We start from the raw sequence: 12,066 nt of genomic DNA, 5'->3' as shown, positions 1-12,066 counted from the left end.
AGTCGCTGTTTACAATGACCAGGACCCACCCCACCGGCTTTCCACCCGCTGACACTGCCAATTGTGTCAGTAGGACGACCGACCAAGCTGGCAGTTGGATTCGATCCCACTGTCTCTGCGGTGGTAGACAGACACTTAGTCCGCTGCGCTACCCGGCCGCCCTAAAATAGCGCATTTCTTATACAATCATCAAAACAACAATCCAAGTATGCCCTGACAGATATCCGGCCACTTTACCCCAGAGATATGAGCGAACCTGACCTTTAAATATTCCTCTAGATCCTGACAGTTTTATCCTGAGTGGAATGCTGTTCCACATTGAGATCCCGGTGTAGAAAAATTTGCTCTGAGCCATAGACTTGACCCGCGGCACCTTATGAATGAAATTAATGAATGAATGAAAACTTTATTCAACAGATTGCAGAATGGGTACAATACAGTACGGCTCAAACAAGAGCGAACACTGGCCCTGGTATTGTGTCCATGCTGCGTATGGACCATATTGATCCGATACTTCAGATAGCTTGACGCTGTACCATTTACTATGTTGAACATGTGGTTCAGTTTCATCTGTTCAACCTTGAGGTGCACTGGTAGCAGTCCCACCTTTATGAATTTGGCACTTCCTACATGCGTTCTGGGAGGCACACCTAGTATGTACCGAATAGTGTTGTTTTGCATCACCTGAAGTTTATTTTTTTATTTAGTCGACAGACCACTGTACCATGCTGCGCTCGCTTAGGATGTCCATGGGGAGGGAGTTCCAAAGGGTGAGGGCAGCGACACTAAAAGCCCTGTCCCCGAAGGTCCGCAACCTGGCTTGTGGGATGGTAAGCAAGCCTGTGTCAGAGGAGCGGAGATTCCGGGAGGGGGTGTAGGTGTGGAGATGGTCGGATAGGTATTGAGGGGCAGTGGTGTATAGGGATTTATATGTCAGAGCAGGAGGATTTTGAAGGTGACACAAGATTTTACAGGAAGCCAGTGAAGGTGTATGAGGGTGGGGGTGATGTGCTGCCAGGGTTTGGTGCGGGTGAGAACCCTGGCGGCAGAGTTCTGAACATACTGCAGCCTATCCAAGGGTCAGACATGTCAGGCGATGGGGTAGTAAGAGCTCCGTTCTTTATTGAAAGCAGTGATGAGAAAAGAAGAGAACCTCTTGCTTGCTGTACAAATGACTACAGAGGAACATGCTCTTTGTGAATCATGAAGCATGGATAGATCTCCATTGAGGAGCAGCCGGGCAGGAAATCCTTCAATAAATGAGGCATTTTCTAAGAAACATTAATCAAGACAGTTAATCCGTAATGAGCTCTCTCACGCACACACATTTTACTAGCTCCAATTAAACTTTAATGAGGTCACATCCTCCTTTTGAATATTCTAAATATCGAATGAATAATATAATAACTTTTCTTCTCTCGTCAAAGTCAGCAAGATAAAGTCAGCAAGGAGAGCCGCATGTATCTCTGTGTGTGAATAATAGAACCATAACTTGTCATATTGCACTAGCTCATCAGCGGTAGTTGGGAATAAAGGCACTTCCCTGGTACAATTAGGCTGCAAAAACAGCAGCGAACAGCAGTTTCCACCTAATAGACCCTTCTCACAGTGGCCAACGCTGGGTAAACATAGGTGTGGTTAATCACACTAATTAGGGTTCTGTTCCATTCAGGTGTGCCGGAGCCAAGGCCCTGGCATTGTGCATGCCGTCTCACTGAAATGGTTCCGGCACCTAAATGGAACGGAACCCTAATTAATGTGATTAACCGCACCTATGTTGGCATGTCAAAATGGCCACTGTGAAAAGGGCCCATTACTGCAAACACAGATGAGGGTAAATAATGTCCGCTCCTCTCTTTTCTCCTCACCTTTATAACATAATAACAGCACAGTTCTGTTGGTTGTTCTCCTCGCCTACAGACAGCTTCCAAAAGTGGGGACACTCGTGGAATTGAAGTCTAAACTATTTAAAAATGTTACTTTAAATCTAGTGCTTACCAGAAATAGTTTTTGTTTTTCAGAAAATTACTTATAATTCAGCATGGGGGGAACACAATTGAAATCAACTAGAAAAGTTCCTGGTCAACTAGACCAAACCAAGAATCATGGTAGCAACCAACAAAAAACTATCATAATACCATTATATTACCATCTGTATAAATATTGGAATTGGATTATACCACTGTTAATCAAATATTTTAATTCAAAAGTGGTTCCATGGTGATAAATAAGTATCATAGCAAATTATTTATACAATGGTAAAACTGAAATTAACATCAAACTACCACTTTTTTCATAAGGGATAAAAGCCACTGGGTTTAGTGTGTGTGTGCGTGTGCGTGTGCATGTGTGTGTGTGTGTGTTAAGTTTGACAACAGGAGGAACACTGCAGGGCAGAGTAGTGGTGTAAAGCAGGACAGATCATGTCTCAGTCATCATCGGCCACTGAGCTGTAACCTGGCATATAGAGGACATGCAGATGACATTTTCAGACCATGTGAGACCACAAACAGTGCTGTCCATGGTTCTGAAACAGCGCCTCCTCTCCTCTCACCACCTGTCCTTATCACACAGACAGCCTTGGGACCCGTAACAAATACATTTCATAAACACATGTAATGATTTGGTGGAACCTGAAATATGGCAAATTCATTAAATTTTCAATATTTAAAAAAAGGAATTGGGTTAAATGATAACCCAGTATGTTATAAGATAGCGAGGATTTAAATAATGTAAGTACAATATGTACAAATAAAAAATTAAATAATAATAGATATATAGAATAATAATAAAAAAAAACACTAACCTTCTTACTGTCCTATACTACCATGCACTCCTCCTACTATACTAATATGTCTTGTTATGTCTATGCACTCAATACACACAGCACAGCACCCAAGTCTCAGCACTGTTTGATCATTGTTACTCAGCTGTAAGAGTTGTACCCTTCCTGCTGACTTGTCGTACAGAACTTGTAAGTCACCTTGGATTAAAGCGTCAGCTAAATTACAACATGTAATGTAAATGGATGGATGCATAACGAGGGACTAAATTGTCACCACATGGTTTCTTGATTTGTGAACATGTACAAGTATCTCCCAAAGCTAGAAGCAAGGCGGGTCAAGGCTCATTAAATGACACACAGCCCAGAGCTGCTCCACTGAGGGGCCTTGCATGGGATGTTTGTGTCGCCGCCTTCCTTCCAGTGAGGCTGCCTGTAAACATCGGTTGCCACTCTCAAAAGAAAAGTAGAGTAGGAGCCACTCTGACTTGTTTTATATGTAGTTCCACCGTGACTCCTTTACAAGATCCAGTAATACGACGTTACATTATTACATATTTCTTATACGTATATGAACACATTGTTTTGCATTCTAAACATTCCATGATATCTATGTATATCATAAAGGACTGACTTTGCAGGGATTGGACCATATTTTCTTACCACAAAGGGGAAATAAAGCAAATTTGAGTATAAAGTATTCTATGCATCAGCTATCAGATTTCCCTATTAACTGTAAATGAAATGTTCCTGTTAACTGTAAAATTATTCCAGACTCATTTCTCAAGGATGAAATGCACATAGATATAAAATAGCTATCTTACCTGGGTCCAGTTCTAAACTTGCTGTAATTGGAACCAGTGGTGAAAGAGGCATATGTTTTTATGTTTTTATAATCCCTGTATTTTTCTTCCAGTAGACCAATAATGTTTTTTATTTAAAGTAATAAAAAAGAGTGTAAGACAACTGTGCATATCTAGAATAAACCAAAAAAATTGAATTCTGGTCGAATTTAGATTATAATAGCTCCAAGAAAACAAATCATGCTTTCAATCTGTGAGGATTGGTCCGATTCCGCACGCTTCAAGGTACCAATTACCTTCGCGCACCTGAAGTGAGTTCTAATCAGCTCGGTGGAGCCCTTTATATACTCTGGTGTTCCTAACGTTCTGTGTCGGGTCATTTTGGATTACCACTGGCTGCTGCTTGTTCCCTCCCGTGTTGTACCTCATCTGTTTTTCTCCAGGACGTCTATGGAAGTCGCCGCTGTTGCTTTTTCTCTGTCATCCGTTGGATCTGTGCCTCGTTGCCTGCTTTGCGCAATTGCGCCTTGGTGAGTTTTGGAACGTACTTTTTGGATACTCCGTTTTTCCTCGCATCTTCCTGACTCGGGACCTTTCTGTTTTTGTGTGTTTGGGTAACACTGAAGATTTGCCGTTTTTGTTTGTACTGGACTCAGCTAAACTTGTGTGTTTGGTCAACACTGAGGATTAGTCACTTGTGTTTATTCTGGACTCAGCTAAGGAGGACTGGACTGCCTTGTATTCCGCTGGCTTGTTTGTTGACAACTCTCTCTGTTCCTCCCCGAGTTGGATCTTCAAGTAGCTGCAGAGCCGCAGAGTCAGAGGCGCAATGCCACTGTGCCGTCTCTGCACCGAGACGAGCTGCAGAGCCGCAGGCTACTCTGCCAAGAACATTCCCCACTTGTGCTTTCTTTTTTATTTTTTTATTGATCTTTTTCCCCCTCCATTTTCCTCAGATTTTTCTCCCATCCCAATGTTAGTCGTATGCCAATTCCCAATCCCTTCCTGGTCGCTGCACACTTACCCCCCACAGTCAGATCATCTGGGAGAGTGGAGGCTATCACGTGCTTCCTCAGACACACGTCCAGCCAATCAACCGCTTCTTTTCACCTGGCAGCGCGGATCCTCCCTGAGAGGGCGTAGCGTGTGGATCCTATCCGCGCTTAGCAGGCGCCCCGACCGAACTGTAGGAGTCGCTGTTTACAACGACCCGGACCCACCCCGCCAGCTTCTCCCACCCTCTAATACAGCCAATTGTATTAGTGTGAACGGCCAGCCAAGCTGGTGACAACCCCGGAGCTGTGAGCTGGATTCGAACAGGCGAATCCAGCTCACAGCTCCGGGGTTGGTGACGAACGCAATCTCCGCTACGCCACCTAACCGCCCCCACTTGTGCTTTCTGTTGTTTTGTCTATCCCCTGTTATTTGAAAATAAATACGCCCTGGTTTTTGGCTAACTCTGAACTACCTGTCTGTGCCGTGCTGTTGGGGTTGGTAACAAACCATAACACAATCGTGAAGATAATGTAATTAAAACCTTTCATAATTGTGCATTTATATTGTAGACAATGATTTAAATTTAGCCACTTTGCCTGAACTTAATATGTAAGAACTATATTTGGTATTCTGAATGGCTAATATACTACATTAAGCAATATCCTTTATGTATAAATCCTATATGAATTCAGTATTATGGCCTATATTGGCAGCCAATTACAATCAGAAACACAAGAGAGAAACACACCTACGGTATATATATATATGTATTACCTTTGAGCTTTAATTTAGATTAGATAACATTAAAACGTTTGCTGGTTATAACTTCTTTGTTTAGGTAACAGATCAATGCCGTTGAGAGCTAGCAAACAGTAATAACATTTGACTCAGCTGGTCCATTAACATAACTTAGCTAACGGTAAAGTTACCTAGTTCACAAACTTTTTGTAGTTGTAGTTGACCCACATGTAAAAAGAAAATAAATCTCATCTACTCTATACTGACGTGTATAAAGTGATGCCAGCCTCCCTGGCATCTTTGGTCCTTTTAGTACAGCAACTAGGCACTAGACAGCAGACACTGTAGGTGGCTATTGTAAACCATACCAAGGCAAAAAGGTTAGAGTATGATTTATGTCATAATGTCGCTTCTACTATTCGTATCTGAAAACAAGCTGAACTTTAGTTATATATCGTATAGCTCCGCTCTGCGTCTACTGGAATACACTCCCATATCAGTACTAGCACTGAATAAATCTTCACATGCACCTATATACACCCACTCGCCTGGTCACACCCCCATCCGCTCCTCTACATAAGCAGGGGTGTGGCCATACTAACAGCTCCTTCCTTGTTTTCACCACCATCAAGTGTCTGTGTACACCACTTGAGTTTAGAGAATAGTTGGAAAGGAGCTACGATGAAGGAGCTGCGTTGACATTATATCTTTATTTTCTCTCTCACTATTTTTCGAGGAAATACAGCGATAATGTCTTCGCCACCGGGGTGTCTAGAAGATGATGATCATTCTGACCTCCACCGGCATTTTCGTATTAGGGGCTCGCGTCGCTGGCCTAATCCCCGCCGGTATTCCTCCAGCTCTGCAGTTGGACAGGTATTACCTCCGCTCTGCAGTTGGACTTTGCTTGAGAGGCGCTCGGCCATGTGAGGGCTAGCTGCCTCTCCGGGCGGGTGATGGTTTTGAGATGCAAGCGTCAGTTGTGTTGCTATGGGGGGAATGGCTGCACGACTTACGAAAGCCGGCTCCAGGCTGGTTCCCTTTTTTGCTGCCTCTTAGCGGCGTGGAGAGGGTTCTGGTTTGATGCCCACGTTACATGAGCTCCTCATCGGGAGCTTTGTTACCTGGGACCGTATCCGAATCTGTGGTTCAAACCCCTGGATCTCTGGACAAACGGATACTCTCTGTCACCGTGCGGGCCCCGCCTTTCAAGATGAAAGTTACCCGGCGGGAGGGAGGTGGGTTTGGTGTTTCATTATAAGAATACCTCCATGCTCAAGTCGGCTGCAGCCCATGAGGGACTTGTGCCGGCGCCGCTGTGTCTGATAATCACCGTTCTGAAGACTGTGTTGACTTCTTTTCCTCTTCTCTCTTCGGATGAGGAGAGGGACAGACAGCGGCCTGAGTGTTGGCCTATATTGTGTTCTCACGTTGTACAGTTTCGGTGGTAGCTTCTTGGCTTGCGTCCTAGCTGGGTTGAGCTACCTGTTAGCCAGTTAGCTGTTTAGCTACGACGCTAGCTCTGTACGCTCGCTCGGCTGGGAACGTTAGCCTGATGCTACCAGTTAGCCTGGAGTTAGCTGTTACCTTGTGCTACACCGTTGAACATTAGCCGTGAGAATAGCAGGCCATAGCACTCTGACTACGACGTCATCTTTGACAGAAGATGTAGTCGGCCCTGCACCATGATCGGCTGTTGGAGGGGGGCGTCTCGCCGGAGCCTTGCTCCGGCCTTAGCTTCTTTTGCCCCGCCAGCGAGGGCCTTTGACAACGTGGAGACCAGCCTGTTGCGGTCCTCTCAGTCTGCGTTCGTTGGTGCAGGTAAGGGTCCATTGGACATTTCCCCCCTCTTCCTTCCTTCCCCTTCCGAATGTTTTGTAATAACGATGTTTTTTTCCAAAACGTATGTCGCTTCACTACATTTGGGGATGCGACATGTGTTGTGTGTGAATTGTCTTGATCGCTGGTATAGCTTTCTCTCTACCTAGAAAACGGCATTGTTTTTTACGTGAGTAAAAATGAACTGGTTTTGTTGTATGATGAGAGGTCGTGTGTGTTCATGTAACGTTAGACAACGTAGCTGAGCTCACAACTGGCTGGGTTAAAAACCCTGCAAAGCTATGCATAGTGGCATGTGATCGAGGGATGAGTCCCTCTCTCAGCTTGTGATGACAATAAACAGGTGGCAAGTTTCACATATAAACAGGGCTGTACCTGTTCAAACAAGTCGTATCAGGGGTAAGGTGGTGAGGGGTGGTTTTCCCCCCGGTTTTCCCCTGGGCCCCCCCCTCCCCTCAAACATGATTTTGTTTACAATATATTGTTTCACTATGTTTGTGGGGATACGGTGTAACCCCTCAGCTTCTGCTGGGGTTGTGCTCCTGCTTAGAAAGGCAATTTTTCTCTGAAGATTGTTTGGTCGCTGTCATGTGGACTTAGCAAGGTGACCAGTACTTAATCGAGCACTTGTGTCTTCTCTCGTTATGAAAAACGACGTTCCTCTTACGGTAGTGAGAGTGTACTTTTGCCTTTTTTGTTGTGATGGAGGGTTGTGTGTGTCGTTAAGATCCACAACTGGGTTAGGTGTTGGCCTACAGAAGTTACATGTGTAAGCTCTTGTACCAGGGCCCTTAAAGGGGCCCTCTCTTGGTCTGTGTTTTTCTTCCTTTAGGAAAAGGTGTAAAAATTCAGGTGGCAGGTTCGCAGATGAGCCTATGTGAAGCTGTTACCTTGACAGGTATACATGCGCTTCATGTAGCACGCTGTGACTGGTGTCATGGCTCTGCTTTGTCATTGCATTGTATCAGGGGTGAGGGGTCATGAGGGGGTGAACTGATAAACCCTCCCTCCCCTTTTTCTGATTGGTCAGGGGGTTGGGCCTCCTGTCCTTTGGGCTTCCTGTCACGTTGCTGGGTCAGCGCGTCACAGGGTAGGGAGGGGAGGGGAGTTTCCTGGTCCCATGCCATATTGGGCGGTGGGCCACGGAATTCCCCCCGCCATAGAGTACGTCACTGGGCGCATTTCTATTGGTTGTGAGACTTTCGTGAGTTCTTTTCAGGCTCCATGTTGTGGACCTCTGTTATTGTCAAGGTGAGTAGAACTTAAAAAGAAGTTCTGCTCTGTTGTATGTGTCTTGAGCTTGGTAGGTGATGCAATGCAGTAGAGACAATTTGTTCTTCTGCTCTGCTCCCTACTAGTAGTGTGTATATTGGGTCCTCCTCAGGGAGTTTCAGAGCCTCCTCCTCAGAGAGTCTTAGTCCAATTGTTACATAGCTCAATGTTGCATATGTCTTTTCAATTATTACTCACGTGGGAAGTCCCTCTCTGGGGGTTCCCTGTCTCCTCTCTTTATAGGGCAGGGTTGACAGGGGTGTTTTCCCTCGGGCGCGTCATATGGGACCAATATCCGTGTCTTGGCCAGCTTCCTGCCGCTCTCCCAGGCGGCTTGGAGGGAACGTTATCTGGGTTCTTGTTAGAATTACCATTGATATGTTTTGGGTCTCGACGTGTACATAGTGCTGGCCCTGGGTGCTTCTGATAGGTTAGTCTCGATGAATTCTCGTTCATCTCTGGGGGGAGATAACGGAATAGATCAAAGCATTGGCGGAGGGGTCTCACGCCTTTGGGGTGGGCCACCGGGCGCGGCTTGGTGGCGCCCTCTGTGATGTTTTAGATCGACACGCGTACCTACCCCCCTCCTGGGACTGGGGATGGCGGCGTGATTAGGACACAGGACTGGTTCTGGTCGCGCCGGACCAGGTCAGTTAACCCGTTGTCCGCCGGGGCGCAGATCTGCTGTTCTGGTACCCTGAGGGACTTGTGCTTTTTCAGGGGGGAAATGCCGGGTCGGCCCGGGCGTTGCAGGGTTTGATGTTATGGAGATGTTCATGATTATGTCACTGCGTGTTATCCTTCACTGTTGCTTGGTCCATATTGTGTTGTACCTTGTTGTTGTTTTTGTAGAACCCCTCTGGCATCCCTGTGTACGTCCCGGTCCGCCGGGCCCAGGTCCAAATTTGTTTTCGTTGACCTGTTGGCCTGGGTTAACCCCTTCTTGAAAACTGAAACACTTGTACTGCTGTATAGCCAGTGTATACCCGCAGTTGTGTTTTGGAGTTTTTTCTTGGGGGGTTATAGGAACAACCGCCTCATGTTAGAACCAAGGTGGTGGTTGGTTTCCAGGTGTGTTGGTAGCGGAGTCAACTCTCGGGGTAGGCCGGGCTTGGCCCCGTCTGCCTGCGAGTGTGCCCCCGCACCTTTCATGATGTCTGCCAATCATGTCAGCCTTCTCTGCCTCGGCCCCTCTAGAGAGTCAGGTTTTTTTTTGTGGAGGCTGCGACATGGTGCACAGCATACCAGCATACGCCCCTTCCGCCGGGGTGCTGTTTTCAGCAGACCCCTTTGGCGCCTGTCTAGTCCGCAGTGCTCCAGGCTCAGGTCGAGTGGCCTGTTGCCTGGATTGAGGGATCGACCTCTTTTGGGGGTTGTCTCCCCGGTGCGCTGCCTGGTCCCCCTGTGGGTGTAGCCTCTTGAGTGCTTCGGGGCGGCGTGCTGTAGGGGGGGGGGGAAGGGCCTGCTCTTGGATGGGCCCTGTCCGAATACGCTGGCGATGTGGGGGGTGGTGTCACTAGTGACCGCCTGGTGGGGTCTCGATGCTGCGGCGTTGTTGGCCTCTCCAGGCCCCCTTTTCCGGGGGGTCCAGACCCTTCCTGGGGCTGGGTCCTCCTTCGCGCTCCGCTGCTACGGCCTTGCCACGGGGTTGGGTTTTTGCCCTTGGCCCCGTGATATTAGGGGTTGTAACAGGGTTTTTATTTCTTCCCGTTCCTTCCCTAGTGGCATGTGGGTTGCGCGTTTGTGTAGTCTTCTGTGGGAAGGTAAGTCCCACGGTCTGCTCACCCTGTGCGTTTGAGTTGCTAAACCCCTCTTCGCACAGTCGGATACGATTCCCTCCCGTCCTCCACTAGGGGGGTCCGGGGGCTCGGGTCCTCCTCAGTTCTGATGGTTGTGGGGGGCCTCAGCGAGTACATTTGTCGAGCTTCCGCTCTGCTCAGCTCCTGTATTCCAGTAGACGCAGAGCGGAGCTATACGATATATAACGTACGGTTATGTCTATAACCATAGTTATATGAGTATAGTGACGCTCTGCGTCGGACTCACTGAGGACCCCGTGGTCTTCGCCCTGGTGGTGAAAGACTTGGGAAGGAGCTGTTAGTATGGCCACACCCCTGCTTATGTAGAGGAGCGGATGGGGGTGTGGCCAGGCAAGTGGGTGTATATAGGTGCATGTGAAGATTTATTCAGTGCTAGTACTGATATGGGAGTGTATTCCAGTAGACGCAGAGCGCCACTATACTCATATAACTATGGTTATAGACATAACCGTACGTTCAATTTCAGCTTTGCACAAATCCTCCTAACACTTCCATCGACCGTGAGTTCCACAGTACCATCTCTTCTCTCCACACGCTGAATGAATGCCTTTGGGATTGCTCCAAACTACATTAGGTTCTCCTTCATTAGCTTAGAAAGTTAGCATTGCCTGTTCCCATAGTGTGAGTAAAATGTACCATACATCAAAAGACTCGACCTTGAGCAGCATGCCACATATGTACTCTTGTGCATAGGCCTCACTCGCAGATAGTGTTCAGAGAGAGCACACACACACACACACACACACACACACACACACACACACACACACACACACACACACACACACACACACACACACACACACACACACACACACACACACACACACACACACACACACACACACACACACACACACACACTTTTTTTTTTTTTTTATGTCAGCATCCCCATTGTCTGTGCTGAATGTTTGTTAGTGTTTGGTATTTTTTGTTGGTTTTTAGTACTTTTAATCCATTTTTAGTAAGTAGTTTTCATTTGATCCTATCATTCTTTCATTCACCGATTTGTGGACTTGAAGATGTGCACTTTAACACAGCAGCACCTGGAGCCATCCATACCCATGTCCAGTGTCCACTGACAAAGACATGCTCATGATACTGTGATAAACTATAATAAGCTTTAATCGAACCCTGGTTAATTTCCTCGGATAGTCCGGTTGGTTTGGGGTGGTGTGAAAGCTCATTCACTCTTGCAAGTGAACCCTGCTACGGTTCATTTGAGATGTGAATGCAAAGCGGACCAAAGGCAGGAAAAGACCCAAAAATCGAATATTTTTTTTATGAGAAGACTGAAACATAATTATAATGAAACACACAATAGTTTTTTTTCGATTGCTTAAGCATGATTTTGAAAACGGGGCCCGGTGTTTCAAAACACACAATTAGCACAACCAAACACACAATTATCAGAACACCTCAGATCCTTTGCTAAATTAAACACTTGTCAAAACCATACACTAATTTTAAAAACGAAATTTTGTTACCATATGAAACACGTTTCATATGACTCAATTCTGTTTGAACCAGTTACACACACTGCTGTGCTTAACCTAAAACACATTTAGCAATTCTACTTCTCAGTGATTAGAGTACTGTAAGTGAAGTACGCAGAGAATGTGCAAATATACAATAAATTCACCAAACACTACACAAGACCAATGCTGTAGACTGATGAAAATATAATTTATGTATCTACATATACCCAAATCAATGATGCAGACTGCTAAAAAACATTTTCTCTCCATATACCCAAATCAATGATGCAGACTGATGAAAATATAAATGTTCTCTCCATATAACCAAATCAGTCAAC

Source organism: Notolepis coatsorum (genome assembly GCF_963971535.1).
Source record: "Notolepis coatsorum genome assembly, chromosome: 9".
NCBI classification, from domain to species: Eukaryota; Metazoa; Chordata; class Actinopteri; order Aulopiformes; family Paralepididae; genus Notolepis; species Notolepis coatsorum.
This window is presented reverse-complemented; position numbering follows the sequence as displayed.